We start from the raw sequence: 18905 nt of genomic DNA, 5'->3' as shown, positions 1-18905 counted from the left end.
GGGAACCTAAAACTTCAACTATCCCATACACAATACGCAAGTGCTCACATGTCTGCACCCCAACAACTACTATTGTAGCATAGAGCATTGTGGGTCTATACTGGCCAACAGCAATTTGAAAATGGCACAAGTCAGCCCAGAAAGTATGGTGTGGCAACACCAAAAACATGGGATTTAAAAAAAAAAAAAATTGGAGCTGCCTGGTTCTGCACAATTCACAGTGAAAACAATTCCAGGATGCACACTGCTCAACAGTGAAGCAAAGGACTATGGGATACCATCAGAGACTGCTATGCACTCAGTTTGCAGCCCACTGCTGCCATGTGGTTTTTATAATGCATTCTGTGCACACACTACTGGTGCGACTTGTATTCTCTGAGTTACCTCATATGCATCAAAAATTTTTGGATTAAATCTCTCATACAGAGAGACCCTAAGTGTTTTTAATTGAGTAATGTATGTAGTGTTCAGTATGAAATATTGGAGGTAGGGAAAACTCAGAATGGGTTTGGAAAACTAAAATCAGGGTTAATTTGGATCTGTCCTGTTTATCTCAAACTTTCAAAATTATGGGAACAATACGTCTAGTTTTGGTTCACCTGTCTGAAGTAAGCCAGGAATATTTTTCACCAAGCCTTAAAGCTGAATGGCAAAATTAAAAAACAAAACAATCAAACATTTAGCTCTTGATTGCCCTTAAATAACACACACAGGGAGTATTCATTATATTACAAGTTGCCCTTTGTTATTTCAGCAGATGTGGATGCAGTTTCTCTGTAATCACCAGCTCTCACTTAATGTGACGCTCCTGGCAATACTCTCTGGTGATATCACACTCACCATCAATCATAAGTCACCGTACTGGAGCCTGCAGGCTGACTACAGATATAAAGTACTGTACATTCCTTTATTTACAGCTTGTAAAACTTTGTAATTTTTTTATTTTATAAAATATGAGATAGAAGATACAAATATTACTAAATTGAAAAATACTGTAGCTCTAGACCAAAACACTTGACTTTTACTGGGAGTTAAAAACACGGGTCCTGATCCAATGTCCACTGAAGTCTATGGAATGATTCCCAGTTATTTCAGTGGGGGCTAACTCAGGCCCCAAGAATCCAATCCTGCAAACTGCTGAGTACCTTCAACTCCCACTGTCTGCTGTGGGAGCAGGATTGGGCTCTTACTTACGTATACACATAAAAGATACACTTTACCCTTATCATGTGAATACCAGTCTGCCTCATGAAGTAGGATTAGTGAATTTTCATGCACTATTGAGCTGATCTCTGGTGAACTTTTATTTAAATAAATACTATTGCCTGTTTTCCAATAAGCCTTATGTCTGGAGATATGGTGCTAAGTGGGACGAATTTTACATTTCAGCAAAGCCTTGTATCTGTTCCTATGCTATAAAAATACAAATAATTTCCTGTGATATTTTTTAAACAGAGTAATAACAGTGCTGTGTAATATACTGTATAAACATAGTACATCCTGCAATCCTTATAAGAACTGATCTTTGTATATCAACAGTTAGTGCTTGTACAGACATATAGGGCATGATCAGCACTCCTTACGCAAGCAAAACTCCCAATGAGCAGTGCAGGAGCAGGTCCATAAACAGAAATATCAGCTCTGTAAGATATTATCACATGTAACAGATAAAAAAGATACTTGGCAGGCTAATAGGCTGCATTTAAATATAGAGTGTATTTACAGCCCCTAAATTACAAAATATGCTGCTTTTTTTCCTCATAGACATTGTGTTCTTCAACCAGGCACCAGTTATATGTGACATTGTGTTCTGAAGCTGACCTGCATTCCTTTTAAAACCATTTAATCACACACAGCTGACCAGCATTCCTTTATAAAAACCATCTAATCAAATGCATCTCAAATGCCCAAAACAGTTATTTAATCTCCATATAAGTATGCGTGTAAAATGTGCAGTGTCCAAATATGCCATTTCCTAAGAACGCTGCAATAGTCCGTGTTTCCAGACTAAAACCTTTCTCTTCCTCTCCCTGAATCAGTTCACTCTTCAGATAGTACACAGACTTCATTGGAAGTGTCAGTATGAAGGCCAAGGAGTAAATGAACATGCAGACTGAACTACCCTTCTCAATTCCTAGAGATGTTCAATCCAGAATGGGGTTTAGGAACATTAGTGGCGCAGTGCGGGGAAGCTTGCACTGCTGCTGCTGTCTGTGCTATATTTGTTCTGTGAATAACAGTTACCACTAATGTCAAACCAGGCTCTTTTACAGGCATGAAATTCACTTTAATTTACTCTGCACATCTTTGGGCCTTTTGCAGTGTTGTCTCATCTGAGACAGAAAATCCAAGTTCTGATTTATGTTTGAAATGTAAAAGCATGGGGGGAAAGAGGGCAGTGAGAAAGATATATAGTAGGATGAGTTTAAAAGGCAGGCTAGGAAATGTGTGTGAATAGTGATTAAAAAAAAAAGCCCTATCACTACCAAGAAAACATGGCAGAAGAGAATAATATTATGAAAAAGAAGGGAAAATGCATTTAAAGGAACTTTCACTGCAGCCAAACCAGCACTTAGTGCAGTTCCAGAGGGGTAGCCGTGTTAGTCTGTATACAGCAAAAACAACGAGAGTTTTGTAGCACTTTAAAGACTAACAAATTTAATTTCTGCAGACATAAGTTTTCGTGGGCTGCAACCCACTTCATCAGTTGCAAGAAATAGAAATCAGATAGGGGGGTCTCATCTACTCTAACTGAATGGACTTTGCTAACACCTACCCTCCCCATTGTTGTTCCTTACCCTTGGATGTTGTATATACCCCCTATCAGATTTCTATTTCTTGCATCTGACAAAGTGGGTTGCAGCCCACGAAAGCTTATGCCTGCAGAAATTAAATTTGTTAGTCTTTAAAGTGCTACAGAACTCTCGTTGCTTTTACTTAGTGCAGTGTTTCTCAATGACCCATCCAGGCACTGGTCCTTGAGATCTCCCTGGCACAGTGTAGGAAGCCTGAGATCTCTCTAACACTGTATAGGAAGCAGGTCCCTGGTATCCAAAAAATTGAGAAACACTGACTTAGCATATAAGTAGTGTTTTCCTGTTACATCCCATTGAAATCACAATGGTTTAGCCTAGTAAGTTACCACTTGAGAACCTTATAACAATCACAGTAATGTTTGAGTGACCACCTGGCCCATCTCTGACAAACATACTATACATTGGGAAGCAAAGGCGCAGCTTGTAACTCCACTAACCATCAATGACATGAAACAAAATACTGTTTTCTAACAGAGGGAGTTAAAATTAGTTTAATGGAAACGTGTTCCATACATTGCAAGGGTGCCACCAACTCCCTCTGTATCTACTGGAAGGAAACATGACGTGTGCTTTCCAGGTTTTATACTAAGCCAAAACCCCAGGTTTTATTTTAAACAGATGTGAATGAATTAAACCCAATATGTGCAGGTATTTTAGTGCAATATGATGCCATGTGATTAACATGTTATACAATGGGATAATGTGTGTTTTCCCCTTATGGAGAGCTTGTGATACATCTATTAAAAACTGTGCCTGATGTCGCCAGCAAATTACAACACTGCACCCTGCATTGCTACTTTTAGCACGTGTGTGTGTGTGGTGGGGGCGTTTTACAAATGACCCACTTCTGGAGTGGCGTCGTGTGGTAGGACAGCAGAAGGGCGCGAGGGAATTCTGTGAGCCCGCCAAGGGCGCGCTCGTGGCCTTTCCCTCGCTTGCCGCGCCCAAGGGCTCGTGCCAGCCCGCTCCAGGGGCAGGCTTTTCGGATCATCCCTTCCTTCACTCCTCACCTGCACTGACCCCTCTAAAGTAGTGATTATTGCCCACCCTGAGGAGAGGGGCGCCAAGCCCTCGTAGACAAACAAACACCCCAGCAGGTCACCCCTGCACCCCCCCCCCCCAGATAACTGCGCTTGTACCATGACGGCGTGTGTTTAAGGAGCGATTCCCGGGGGGGCGGAGAGAGGACACAAGGCGCGCAAACCCCTCCTGGCTTTGTCCGGTTTCAGTCCCCTCCCCCGCCCCAGAACCGGCGGGGCCGGAGCAGGAAAGGGGCGCCCAGCAGGGAGAGAACCGAGCTGCACCCGAGGTCTTTGTCTGTCACGGGGGGTTGACGGAGAGGAAGGGGGAGAATGTACAAGGGGAGTGCAGGAGAAAGTGAAAGAGGCACGAGCTTGTGCAGGGGGGGAAGCCGGCTGGGAGGACGGGGCCGAGCGCGTGCGGGATGGGCAGCTGGTGGGGCTGCGGGCGGCAGGGGCCGGGGCAGGGGGTGGGAAGCTGTCATTCAGGCTCGCGGCGGGCGGGCAGCCTGCAGTGCCTCCGCCCTGCCCGCTTCCCCCCTCCCCGCCCGGCGGCGGCGGCGGCGCCTCGCCTGCTCATCACGTGGCGGCTCCCCCCAGCCCCCCGAATTCCCGGCGTGGGGAATGGCCGCGACGTGATTGTGACGCAGGCAGCGGGCGGTCGCCGCGTTCTGCCGGAGAGTCCGAGCGGCGGCTGGGGGAGCGGCGCGAGCCCCGTCCCCGCGGAGCAGCAGCAGCACTTTGACCGGCAGAGCGAGCCTCGGGGTGAGTGAGCGAAAGTTCCCTCGAGCCTGGACCAGGCAGAGCCCGGTGGGGACGGGGGCACAGCCCAGGCCGCGGCTCCAAGTTTGCATTGGGGGCCCCCACCCTCTTCCCTCGCCGCGGTGCACGGGGTGGGGGGGATTCCATTCATCGCATCTCTTCCTGTAGGGCAGACGGCGCTGTTAGTCCCGGGGAAGGAGTGAGTCGCCGGGAAGGGGTTAGGACGGAGCCGGTGTCTCTATAGTAACGCTGCAGCCAAGGGATTGTTTTAACAGGGAGATGGTTGACACACAACAGGCAGCAGCTTCCACTGGTATTTTATAGGGCATCGATGTTCTCCCTTGCCCCTCCTCTCCCCCCGCATCCTGTCTTGTATTGCAGCTCATTGCAGCCCTTTTAATGGGCCAGTTCGTGCAAAATAGGGACACAGAAGAAAAGCACCATCACATACAGGGGAAGGTGGCCCGGGGTGGGTGTGTGAAACGAATGCACAATAGGATAGTGTGGGAAGTGCCTGCTACCCCCCACTCCAAATCCAGCACTCAGATCTTGGACATCCTCAGCCACCTCTCTTGCTAGGTTACGGGGTGCTTTGGTTTTACTGCTTGCTGAAATATGTCTCTTTTGCTTTCCTCTCTTGCTGACTTTCATCATCTGCAGGTGGTAAGTTGGGAGGGGGGGGAAGGGTTATTGTGGCTGTTGTCGAAAAGCCAGGTTGTGTTTATTTTAAATACAAAACAAAACAATAAAACAGGAGAAGAAAAATTAGTAGAACATTACTGGCAACCACACAATTTCCACAGGAAATGCTAGCATTCTTTGCTGAACTCTGCTTGCAGAGAAGAAATAGGCTTCAGAAATAACTCTTGTTGACAATTTTCAATGTTCCTTGAACTAAATCCTGAAATATAGTTGTCTGTTCCTGTTGCATTTTTGCCTCGGAGTCACTGGTGGAGAAGGTGCTGTACTCCTGTTGTTTCCTTCTTAAAATAAGCAATAGAGCTGTGTGTTTCTTACCAGCATATGATTGACAGGTATCCATCAAAGGAGAAGAGCACCCAGCTTTGTACAGAAAGAGAATGACAGCAGAAAAAAGAGCCTCTTCTCTACTGGGGACAGCCCAGGGTAGTATTTTCCAGATTAAATTAGGGTTTTATGTGAGGGATTTAATTAGAGATAAAGCACATATATTACAAAGTGCCACAGTAAAAATAATTTTCATACAGCTTCTCTATGAAATTTGAAGCCAATGCAAATTTATTTGTGTTCTGTTTTGAGCCATATATATATATACACACAGTGGTATGTAGTCCACTGGTACCTATTGATATTTAAAAGAAAATTGAAGAAATGTTTGTTGTTTTTATATCTTAAGGAAATGTTAACGGAAACAGCATTTATTTAGCTCTAAGAACATTTAAGTATTGGTCTAGCTGATAGAAGGGACTGGATCTTAGGTTATGGTTAAATTGATCCAAGGCTATTATGGTAACATAGGGTTGAATCCTACAAATTGTTGGATCCTGCAGTTTATTCAAGCTGATAGCAGTGGAAATACAGGTACTTGTTTGAGTAAAAACAATTTATCTGAGTAAGAGTTGCACAGTCAGGCTCTTAACATATAAATTGACTCTGAAGTATGGTAAGGCTTGAGTGTTGCTAGCTTATAATATTTGATGTTTGAGCCTCAGCACATGCAGACAATTGATTGTGAGCTTTAATTCTTTTTTAAAAGAATTGTAAAGGCTTGTCAACAGAAGGGGCAATGCACACTATGAGGGAACCTTTAGTGCACACAAACAGGGTCTACACAGATCAGTTACTGTGCATCACGTTAGTGCACTGTAGAAATCACACCCCTGTTGTGCATATTATCCCACCATGTAAACAAGCCCTAAGTTTCTAGCCTTATGGTTGCAAAGAAGAATTGAAAATATGATCCCAGTGCATTTTAAAGATTCCAAAAACCAGAAGGCAAACAAAAAGAATCCACATTTTATTAGTCTTTAAAATCTCATGATTTTTAAGCCAACCTCATGATTTTTTGGAGGGCCTGACTCTTGATTGTTGAACACTTAGGGTTGGCAGTACTCTCTGTTGTTGCTTTGAAGCCAGTGGGAGCGGGATTAGATCCTCAAATTGGAAAATAAAAATAATTCCACTTGGTGCAGTTAGGGATGATCCTGCAAACATGTACAATTCTGATCAGTCCCATGGCACGAGGCCCAGTAGCAAACCTTTGAAGGATCTAAATCAGTCAGTAGGAGTAAATAGGGTGAGTAGTATCTAACTCAATGTATAGAAAAAATAGCTTTTTTCATCATTAGCCTTTTTAGTTAGAAAAATGCCATTTGTAACAGAGCTGTACTAATAGGCTATTCTCTTTGCTCACTCATAGCCCAGCAACTAAAAACTTATTTCAGATCTTTATGAATTGCCACCTAAGTCTTCCCCTGCCTCCTTGAGCTAGAGAAAGCAAATGTATCTTGCAGCATGCCCTGAAGGTTTATAAAGTCAAACTGTTCAGAATGAGGGAATGGTGGAGAGAGAGAGATCTGGAGCTGAGGGGCCATCACAGATAATACCCTGCTAGATGCCTTTTTATCTGAGTGGGTTCCAGCATGGGCACCTCTGCTGATCTCAGCTGTGGCTTTGTGGCAAGTTGTTCCTCTGAGTAAGTCAGATGCTAGGTAATGCTCTCATTGGAAATAATTGTGCAACAGAGTCTGCTCTTTTTAATATCAGTGATTCTCCTGTAATGGGGGAAAATAACATGAGTATAACCTGGCTAGATTTTGCTGTTAAGGTAAAGCTTTGTGTAAGAGGTGGCATGTAGGTGCACTGTGGGAGGGACCAGTGGGAGGCAGTGTGTCTGAGAGAGGCACCGTTTAGTGGGACAGTGCTTGCTGGTGTGCTGTGAGAACTAATTTGCAACACACCTTTATGAGGTACAGCTACCCCTTCATGTTTCTATCTAAACAGATCTTCTGGTCAGTATAAGGAGGGTGTAGTGTAGTGGAGCCATGGCACTGCCTGCTTGCCCACCCCTTCATGCCCACTTGCTCTCAGGAGGAACATTTTGGGTCATCTACTGAGTGTCAGGAGCAGTGATTCAGGAAGCACTAACACAGTGGCATACAGGGAGGGAAGAACCTTGATTCTCTCTGTGACTGCATTAGGGCTAAGCACAATCTAGCCCTTAGATTTTAACTATGACCTGAAATAGTCAGGCTTGCTGGCATTCGGTTATTTTAATAGTCTTTATAATGAACCACTTACCAGCATTTTGCTGTATATAATTTAGAATATTTGATTGCTTTATACTGTGTTAAATACTCATTTTCACCGTCAAGATGAAAAATATGTCAAAAATCTTTGAGCAGTGTTGTATCTTGAAAGGACTTGTATTCATTCTTTTTGTCTGTTGAGAAAATAAATAAAAACACAGCTAATGAAAACAAACAGACTGACATAGGAGAGGGAGCTTGGAGCAGGGTGGCGGTGGTGGTGTTTTGCCAGATATAAGATATTTCTTTGTCAAAGGGGTGAGGGACGGTTCACATGGAGCAGGTGCATCATTATAAACACAAGGGAATAGTCCTGCAACAACAGTCCTGCAATAAAATAGGATACATGCACCAGATACATTATTGATCCAGAGTCACAGAAGAGTTCTTTGCTGGTAAGGAGAAACAAGCACATAGATTTTCTGGTAGAAATTCCGTTAGCTGTTTACCTGTCTTGTAATTTAATCTTCAAGTATAAAGTTATCAGTGATGTACAATATGAAGAAGCTTTAGTTACCAAAGATAGCTAATATGCATTTCACCTTTCACAGGTTGGTTAGTACTGAGATCATCCTTTGCTATGCACAAGTCTTATTCTTGTTTTTTAAAGAGCTGTTTAAGAAGTTTGTAAATGCATCAAATTTGTGTTCAAAATAATTTGTAAACAACCCTATTGTATTTTAACAGCTTTTTGTATTGTATTTTTCTATATTTAATTTTAAGCTGTAAAAAGATTATTCTAAACTGTTTCTTTATCAATATTCCCCTCTCTCCCCCTGCCATCTAGCATAGGTTCAGATTGTTTTCTTGTCCATGCTAGAATGTTGGTCTTTTCTCATAAAGGGGAGAACATTGTTGTTCTACACACGTTCAGACTAACTATAATGAAACGCTACTGTTGCTGCTGTTGTACATTCAGATATTGTTTTTAAAGCATACTCTTTAATTAAGCTGAGTACTAACATATTGTTTTGGATACTCCGGTTTTGAGCACTGGTTACAGTATAATCTTTGTGCTTGTTGCTAGGACATAGGCAAAAACTGTTCTTGAGTTACAGAAAGGAATGACCAGGAAATGGGTGTATGTGTAACATCATTAATTATTTGATTTATTTTTACTTAAAACTTTGAACATAGTGCGTGTTTTTCACCGAGCTACAGTAGAATCGCGATTATTTGGACTTCTTGGTTAGTGCTCAATATGTTTGAATTAATGAATTTGAATTCTGTCAATCAACAGAAGCAGTATAAGAGGGAAACATGCTGGCAGTTCATTAGAAGAAGAGGGAAGAGAGAATCAGCTATTCAGTATCCTATTGTATAGGACTTGTGTTATGTAGTATTATGATAAAATGTTTGGCGTAAGCTTCATGAAGGTTAGATTTATTATTTTTTTTCTCATGAGTACTTTTGTTATCTGTGCACAGCATGTTAAGGGGAACTGCCTTTTAAAATATAAATATGATGAGGGTAATTAATGATTTAACATTCTGTCTATTAGAGAGACACCGGCAAAGTGGCTAGCCGCACTAATTGGTCTACCTTTGTAAGCCATATTATAAGCCCCATATTATAGTCTTATCTTCAGGAAGCTCTACATCCATTTATTTTGCAAACCAGTTTTTGCTTGCTGCATCCAGAAGTCTAAAAGATAATTACACGTATGATATATTGTTAAAAAAAGTAAAAGTAAATGGAGCAATTCACACATTATAGGATAGGAGGCTGTGCATATGCTTCAGTTAGTTTAATATTAGTCTATCAAGCTGTACTTCTGATAATTTGTTGATATTGTTTTTTAATTTCTGGAAGCAACATGGCTCTGTTTACAATAATTTAAATGAAATGAAAATAAGATCTTCAGGGATCTGACCATCTCACGGATTAGGATGAGGCTCCTAAGCCTTATATCTGTTGGTCATCAGTATAAATCTGGCTTTTTTCAATTATGACGAAAAGCAGTAGTTGTCTCATAAACCATTCAGTAGCCATTGTGAAAAGCATTCAGGGTGTCAGTTTAATTCTAAGTGGATAGATTTTCATTCACACAATTGGCACGTTTAACTGGTATTCTGATTAGACTAAATCAAAGATTGCATGGACATAAATAATGAGCTACCAATTCACCACCAAGGGTCTTAGCACATAAGCAAATGGTATAATGAGACTTGTACTGTGATTTCCCATGTTGTACCCAATTTGTGGATAAATTGATCTGCAGTCTCTCTACATCTCTGATCTCTACATTGATTTAAAAATCTTAAAAAGAAACAGTAAAGAAAAAAAACAGGGGTTCCAGTTTAGGCCAGTGTAGTCAATCTTTTCTTGCCTGAAGTACAGTGTAAGCATTCTTTGAACTCAAGAAATAAATATTTTAGAGGCATTCTGATAATGAACTTTCCTCAAAAGGAATTTAAAATGCTTTACAAGCTCTAATATGCAATCTTAACTTTGGCATTTCCTAATCTTAGAGTGCTTAGCTCTGTATCCTTAATGATCAATCACATATTATAATGGAATTTTTAAAGGGGTTTTTGTCTTCTTTTGAAGAAAAAGCATAGGAAAAAAATTCCATCATCTGGAATTTGAATGGCTACTCATACTCTCCTGTAACGTTCACAGGAGAGTTCTTTTCTGGAAATCTTAGCAGCCGAGGAGCACCAAATCTCACTGTCCTTAACCCCATCAGAGTAGAGCCACTTCTTCTGCTGTATTTGTGAGCCACACAGGACAGTCATCGCCTCCATTTTCAGACCTGTGAAGGTGCACAGAAACAGACTTGCCTGTGCCCCCATTGCCTCGTGCACCTCTGTAATTCCACAGCTATAGAGACACATGGCCAGCGGGGGGAGCTCTGGGGTGGGGTGGGCCATGAGGCTCTTGGGAGCCGAGGGAATCACTGAAACTGAACTCAGATTTGGATGGCAAACCTTTTGTGACCTACACACAAAGCCTTCCACAACAATATTATGCAGTGGGTTCATAATATTTTCATTAGTGAAGAGCTCCCATAATGTGCGTGGAAAACTTCATATGCTGGGAGGTCACATGACATCTTTTTATGTGAACTGGTTACCAGTTTCAGTGGCTTCTCTTATTCTAGGGCCCCTCCAAACCATCATCTTCCAGGCTCCCATGGTTTCTCTTCTCCTAGCCACTTCTGTGGATCTTAGTATTGCCCTGGGAGCTCTCCCCTATCCCTTTACCAGGGAGTATGACCGAAGCAAGCACTTCTGTGCATTTGCAGTTCACTTTTGAACATGCATCTAAGTTAGACAAGGATGCTTGAGCACTGCACCTTTGGTGTGTGTTTTGGCTGTGATTCAGCAAAGCACTTAAACACACAGTCTCTATTCAGTAAAGCATTTAGGCATGTGCTTAATTTTAAACATGCGTAAATTCCTTAGTCACATGTTTTCCAAACTGACATAAGATGTAAGAAAATGGGGCTTTCTGTCCTCTAAATCTGCTGACATCCTCAGTCCACAGGATAGTCGTCCCATTCCTCAGCACCATAAAGTCATGGCTTCATGTAGTTTGTAGGAAGGTGGATTTAACATCTGCAGCAATGGTCTCTGGATTATGAGGTTCTTTGGTGGGGGAAACTAAAAAAGTCTGTGGCAAATTCAGGTAAATTAAAAATAGTTGGTATTAGTTATAAAATATGAAAATAAATAGTATGATTAATATGGTATCCCTTATGGAGTTTATTTTTATATGACATTGTTATTTTACATTGCTCCCAAGTTCTTTGTGTGCTGCAGACTTTTATATTGATAATTCATAACTGCATTCTAGAAGCTTTGAATGTGGGGGGAGGAATTGGAGATTGTCGCAGCTGTTGAGGCTTTTGGCATCCAAGGAGGCATGAGAGATGGGTTTTGGTACCCAGGAGGCAGGAGTGGTTTTGGGAGCTCTTTTTCCTTCCCAGTTTTAGGACAATGCAAAGACAAGTTTGGAGTGGTCTTGAATTCAGCAGCCTTTGCCAGCAACTAGCTGCCCCACACCATACCATCCCAGATTCAGCCACTACATGCAAAAGCAATGGATAAGTATGTTACTGGTAGTTTGATGTTTCTGCTAAAATTATCGGTATTGCAATAGTTGGTGCTAGTGTGGCTGCTTACATTATCATCTAGGCTCCTGAGTTAACACCCCATGAAGCTGAATTGGAACAATTCACACTTCTCTTAGTATTATTGCTTCAGGCTGTCTGCAGCCTTTGAAAGCTTTGTCAGTGTACGTTTGGTTCCTATATGGAAGTTTTTCTTCAGAACCATAAGGGCTAGAGACGTACTGTTTTTTAAATAAAAGCTTAGAATCTGGAATACAATTATGCAGCAATTAAAAAAAGGGCAATTATATGGCTATTTATGACAGGATATAAACACGTGGTCTTGAATAAAGCAGTGACTTCGACTATATTGAAAGGGATTGTATTTTTGTGTTATCTTTTTGCCAGTTCATCCTCAAATTGCAGTTGTGGTAAAAAAAGTGATTCTAAAAATGTCACCTTATTACTTTCCTTATCTGCTGCTCCAGGAAAAATAGCAGCCCTGTTTAGTGGATTAACTAGGAGCAAGGAATTCCTAATCCTGGCTCTGACTCTTTGATTTTAAGTAAATCTTTCTGCCTCAGTTTACCCATTAGTAAAATTGAGAAAACCTCTGCAGGGTACTGAGTTTATACATTATAAAGGGTGCTGATAGGAACATCTGTTTCTAAAGTGGGGAGCTGACACTTAAGCCATCTCTACGTTAATGAGTTTACAGCGGCACAGCTGTATCGATGCTGCTGAGCTGCTGTAAGATCGCTTGTGTAGTTGCCCTATGCCGATGGGAGAGAGCTCTCCCATCGACATAATAAAATCACCTCAATGAGCGGCTCTAGCCATGTTGGCGGGAGAAGCCCTCTTGCCGACATAGCGCTGTGCACACTGCCACTTATGCTGGTGAAATTTATGTTGCTCAGGGGTGTGTTTTTTCACATCTCTGAGTGATAAAAGTTTTGCCAACATAAGTGGTAGTGTAGACATGGCCTTACAACCTAATACTTAGTTGGCTAACTCTTTCCCTTATAAATGATTCTTGCAACCTTATCCTGAGAAGCTCTAACACCTGCATTGTTTATAGTAGTAGATTATTGAAATTCAATAGGAACAAAGCCCTGAGGGCTTTCTTTTTCCCATGACTTATATCCCATGAGCAAAACCTTTCTTTGTCCCATGAAATTCCATTCAGGTTTGACTGATGTATAAACTTTTGAAAATATCTATTTTCTTTCTGTCACTTGCATTGTCAGCAATGTTTTGGCAGAGTGTCAAAACAATAGCTGAATATGAACATTATAATGAAAGTCCAGGCCCATGGTTACAGTGGCAGCACACACGGCACTGAGATCCCTGGAAGCAAGACAGTCTCCCCAGGAATAAGATGTACAGAATTGGAGATGGTCCATAGTTAGGGCACCAGCCTGGAACTTTGGGGTCCTACATTCAGTTTCCTGTTCTGCCACAGATTTCCGTTGTGATCTTGGGCAAATCTCTTGGACCAGATTTACAAAGATATTTAGATATATAAAGGTGTATATAGGCATCTAGTGGGATTTTCGACAGTGCCTAAGTAGGTTAGGCAACTGAACATCTATCTGCATGTTTAGGTGCCTAAATCTGGCCCTCAGCCTCTCTGTACCTCAGTTCCCCATCTGTAAAATAAAGATATAACATTTCCCTTCCTCGTAGGAGTGTTGTGAGAATAAATGCATTAAAGATTGTGAGATGCTGACTTACTACAGTAATGGGGATCATATAACGGAGGTGTCAGGTGAGGAAAAAGCTTCCCCACTTCCTAGATCAAGGGAAAAGAGAGGGCCAGGCCAAGCTCCCTCCTCCCCCGAATCAGCACGTCACCCTAGCACCTAGCAACTCATTCCCCCCGCCCCACCCGGCCAGTTAATGTAGTTAATCCTCTTTCTCAAATTGTGCTAAGGTTAAAGGATCAGACCTTATACATGGAGCAGTTGTTACAGCTGAAATTTAAAAAAAAAATCTTTTCCTTTTTTAAACTAGGAAATCACATGCAGAATTTTTAAAAGCGATGTCATTTAGGTTACAAAGTCAAGCACTTGAAGGATAGGAAATGCCAGAATTAAGCCTGTGGTACCATGATTCAGACCCCTTGTGCACATGCAGTCTTCAGTCTGCCTCTTCCGGTTCACAGGATGCACAATGCTCATATGATGAATCTGGATTGGGTAGTGGACAACATTGTTTGTAGGATCCTTGCCTCATTTGTTCTCTAAATTAGGAAGTGTTTGGATTGCAAGGCATAGGGCTGTAAGAAGAGATGCAGTGGTTAAGACGGTAAATACCACATGGGACAGTTCAGTTCTATCCCTGCCTCTCTTACAGTCTTCCTATATGATGGTGAGCAAGTAACTGAAGCCAGAATTTTGTCAGGTGGCTACTAAATTGTGTGTCCTTCATTTTCTGAGTGCCTGAGTTGAGTCATTTGGGACCTAATATACTGAAGTCTGAGCATGCAGCTAAAGTCAGTGGCTGCCCAGTATCTCTGGCAGTGGTTAAGTGTGGGTCTAGAAGTATGGGCAGAATGTTGGGAATCATAATGTCCTGACTTCTGATCTGTATCTGATGGTTTCTTTGCATGGCTTCAGGCAGGTCTCTTTGTCTGTTTCCCCCTGGATAAAATGCGAGTAATAACGCCCCTCTATTTTGTAGTGGAGATAAATTCGTTAATGCTTGAGTGGTACTCAGATATTATTGTGAGGACACTAATAAAGGCAAAAAGGAAGTGAATCATTTTGCATTTATTGCTGCAGATGGATGGGATTCAGTAAATAAGGCAGGGGCTACTACTTGAAGGATGAGGAGAAACATTTCTGAACAGTGGCCTTATTCCCTGAGTACTGGGCTGCTTGTGCACAGAATGATGCAGGTTCTTCTGGAAAAAATAGTATGTGAATGTGTAATTAAAGACTGTATTATAATGTATATGCACAAGGGGCTGAATTAATGAAGCATGGGCTACATGAATTCAGCCAAATTTCCTAACTTTCTAGTGTTTAACTTTAAAAATATTAAATTATATTTTTTTTAACTTTGTTAAAAGAACTTTATCTAGGTTTTAAAGTGCTTTGAGATTCTCTTAATGGAAGGCAGAAAGTATAAACTATTATTATTTTATTTAAGTCACATCTGCTGCCTGCTCAAAACAAGTTTGTTTTGTTAACACTAGCAGCACTATAATAGTAAAGCAATATACTGTAGCTGCAGAAGTACAAGCTGCATTCTCTTTATCATTCATATAATTTAAAAAAATTCAAATAAGATGTAATTCCAGAAGGCTACATTCTGATTTCAGTTATATAGGTGTAAATTTGGAGTAATTCCAGGGAGATCAGTGGAATTATTCCAGGCTCTTACTGAGATCAGAAACTGTGTCATTATCTTTATTATTTTTGATGATGTCTTAAAATTAACTGAAAATAAACAGTATTTAACTTTTAAATACTCCAGCAAACTATCATACACAGCCCTCTTGTAGAAAGTGATTGTATAAGGCTGGTCGTTTCTTTGTCATGCCAAAAAATGACAGTCATGATTTTAATTATACTAAAATGAAGAAAAAGTCACAACATATTAAATTGTTTGGGGGAAATTATGAGACATTTTAGATATATTTTACTTTGAAATAAATTTGTTTAATACTTTTTAATAATATTTAATTACTTTAGACAAATATACAGCCAAATTTGTAAAAATTAATGGAGCAATCTCACTGGATAGTGGGCAGGTCTAAGTGACAAGAATTTTAAAAAGACCTAAAAGTCATGTGTGGTTTTTTGTTTGTTTTTTTTTTTGGTTGATGACCGTGATGTCTATTGCCTCATGTCTGTTGCTCCATTCTTGTATACTGCTAGCTTCTCACAAATGCTCTTGACCAGACTTCAAGTAGGTTGTACAAGCATACTTGGTAAGTTTCACTTGCAAATTGCAATGCAATGGTTTGTTTCTTTTTTTTTCTTTGTTTATTAGAGTTTGCCAAATGAAACTTACAGATGATGCCAGTAATTTTCATTTTGCAGATGGCAGAGCTGCCAGACTATAATGGACTGTTGGTTGTTCAAGTCAGAAAAAGGAATATGCAAAGGAGACGAATTGATAATAACAGCATGGCAGGACAGGGAAAGAAGGATGAGGCAACAGATGGGACAATATGGAAAGAGACCTAGTCCCAGCATTGTTGCAGACATACAGCGCATTTACATGGGAGCAAGGAGATACAGAGGACTTCATACAAATTATGGATAAATTTGGGAGATACTGTAACACCTAGAGATAATGTGACTTAGGAGAGACTTTATTTTAAATTAATAATTAAGGGTCATGTGAAGCAAAAATCATATCAGTATTAGATATAGGACATGCAGTTTGGCAAGCAAACTTAGATGAGTTAAGGTCTAAATTAATAACTTTAAATACACTGTTTTAATGTTACAATTTTAAGTGAATGCTAATTGGCATTAATTCTGTTCCCAAGATATTTTAAAAAGTAATCATACAAACCATTGAGGGATTACAAGGCATTGAAATTCTAATGGATGATTATTTAATTTGGATCAGGGAACTTAAAGAACACAATGAAAGATTTAGGGAAATATTGCAGAGCTACTTCTCTGTGAACTTTAAAAAAAAAAAAAAAAAAATCTATGCCCAACAGTAGCTATCTGTATTTGTCATGAATAGAGCAAAGATATTTTAATTGTTGAATCAGTTAAAATAAAATTTCTAGTTCAAATATCCATTCCACAATGTAGAAGGTATATTGAAGGAGACTTTTGGGTGTGATTAACTTTTTTACAAAATTAATTCCAGATCTGACTATGGTGAGTACACCCTTAAGAGAATTGCTGGATAAGGACATTGCCAGATATTGGGAAGACAGACAGAAACAGATATTTGATTAGTTAAATCACCATTTCAAAACACGCATGTTATAATATATAATTTCAGTATTGACCTAAACTATTTGCATTGGTAAGGCCACAATTTTGGCATGGAAATTTTTAGTAAATTTCATGAAAGAGGTGCAGGGGAAAAAACACTAAGTCACAGAAAGGTCACCAACAATGTTGTTTTCACTACATCAGAATACACAAAAGCATAGAGGGAGTGTTGAAAGGTGAGGCCAGGGTTAGGGAATTGGAGAGCAAGCCCACCCTGCACTCATCCTGCAGTGGTGGCTCCTGTTCCAAAGGCCTGGGCATGGATTATGTACTTTCATATGCATATGCATACTTTCAGGATGCATAATATAACTGACACTTTACAGTATGTTGTTTTCATCCAGAACAAGTAATGTTTGATGTAAGGAGTAATGGCTTATGGCAGAATCACACTAATTTTGTTTATTGGGGTGAAAATTATAAACGTGAAGCAAGAATTCTTTAGCATTTAAACAGTTAATTTCCTCTGTGTTTTTTGCCTGTACATTTAAATAGCTGCACAAGGTTCTCTTGTTTCATTGCTTACATTTAGCAGGATATAGTTTGTGTCAGATAATTTAGGAGCACTGCAAGTTGATCTCCTGATTGTCATCTAGTAGTTTGCCTTCCGTATTAAGGAAAATGAATAAGCAATGGATTTTTTTTTGTGGAGTTCACTGCATTTCAGTTGCTAGTATTCTTTGAAATAATGAAGTGAACTACAGATAATCTTGTCATGAAATAGTGCAGCATTTTATGTCTCTCAGTGTTCCAAGTAACCATGACTTGATCCATATAAGTCTTTGGTTCACTCTCAAATCTGAGTTTAATGGAGGATTTACAGAAATGTTGGATAGCACAAGTATTTGTGTATGATTGATACAGTGTTCTGTATATATCGTATAATTCTGCATGATAAATTATTTGGTGTTCTAATATTAAAAACAGATGACAACATATAGCTTTAGCATTATCATATATGCACAGGAGATAGATTCAGTAAATTCCACTTATTTAGCAACCTCTCTGTTCTCAGAAAAAAGTTGCTATTATCCAAAGGTTGCCAGTAAGTGGAAGGCAGGTTTGCCTAGACCACTGGTGCCAGGGTAAGGTTCAGCACAGAGGTACCATGAAGCCCTGCAAGCCCCCAGGCCTGCTTGTGGTGGAAAATCCCAGCCTTTCCTGTGGCTGTCCTGACTGCAGTCTCCCCTCCCAGATATAGGCAGGTTTGTGGGGATACAGCCAGGTCACAGAGGCCAAAGAGGTGTTCATAAGGGCAAGCCTGTTGCCAATATCAGGATCCCATTAACATTCATGTCAATGGGAGGGGATTGGTTCCTGGCAAAATGTTCCTGTTAATCACAAGTTGTTAATATCAGGTTTGCTATTAAGCGACATCCACTGTATATGCATATATATGCATGTGTGTTTGTGAATGCTGAGCATCCTCACAATATTCCAAAATGTGTTATCGTTCATTCCTGTGAACGGCCATGAGTCATTGGAAAATAATCAGTACAATAATCTGAAAAATGGACATTCACAATTTGTTAATATTCATCTCTAAATGCAAGCGGCAGATATTTACCCATTAATTTTGTTATTCTCAGTGATGCTTTAGAAGCTCCTGAGAATTCTGGTTTGGGAATTTGCTGCGTTATCACTGATATTTAAAGTAGCCTAGAAAAGATAGATACGTTACTAAGGCTTGGTCTACACTTACCTTGGTGATTCAGCAGCAGACAGCAGTTATGCAAAGTACGCAAAGAACTTGCGTAACTCCCGTCGACTTCTGTGCTTCTCTTCTGTGCACTGTCTTCACTGCACTGTACCGACAGGAACCACGTTCACATAGACGCAGTGCTACGCCACTTGTTGGGGTGGTTTAAGAGTGTCAACTTCCTGATCGACTGAGCAGGTGTTCACTGACCGCTCAGTCAATCCAGAAAAGTCGATCTGACGGCAGCGACTTTGCTGCCGTCAGTGTAGACATAGTCTAATATATATTATTAAGACTT

At 40.5% G+C, this 18905-nt stretch overlaps 1 protein-coding gene across 1 annotated transcript in view; it reads left to right on the top strand.

The window, feature by feature from the left end:
- The first annotated feature begins 4156 nt into the window (after nt 1–4156).
- The window catches only part of SNCAIP (synuclein alpha interacting protein), a 101220-nt gene continuing 86471 nt past the window's right edge, over nt 4157–18905 (top strand). The window contains exon 1 of the mRNA XM_067569363.1: nt 4157–4600. The gene's annotated coding sequence lies outside the window, so the exon portion shown is untranslated. The remainder of the gene's footprint in view (nt 4601–18905) is intronic.

Source organism: Emydura macquarii, unplaced genomic scaffold (genome assembly GCF_026122565.2).
Source record: "Emydura macquarii macquarii isolate MOO-44397 ecotype Brisbane River unplaced genomic scaffold, CSIRO-AGI_Emac_v2 contig_2897, whole genome shotgun sequence".
NCBI classification, from domain to species: domain Eukaryota; kingdom Metazoa; phylum Chordata; order Testudines; family Chelidae; genus Emydura; species Emydura macquarii.
Note: the sequence above shows the minus strand (reverse complement) of the source record. Positions and strands in the feature narration are given on the sequence as shown.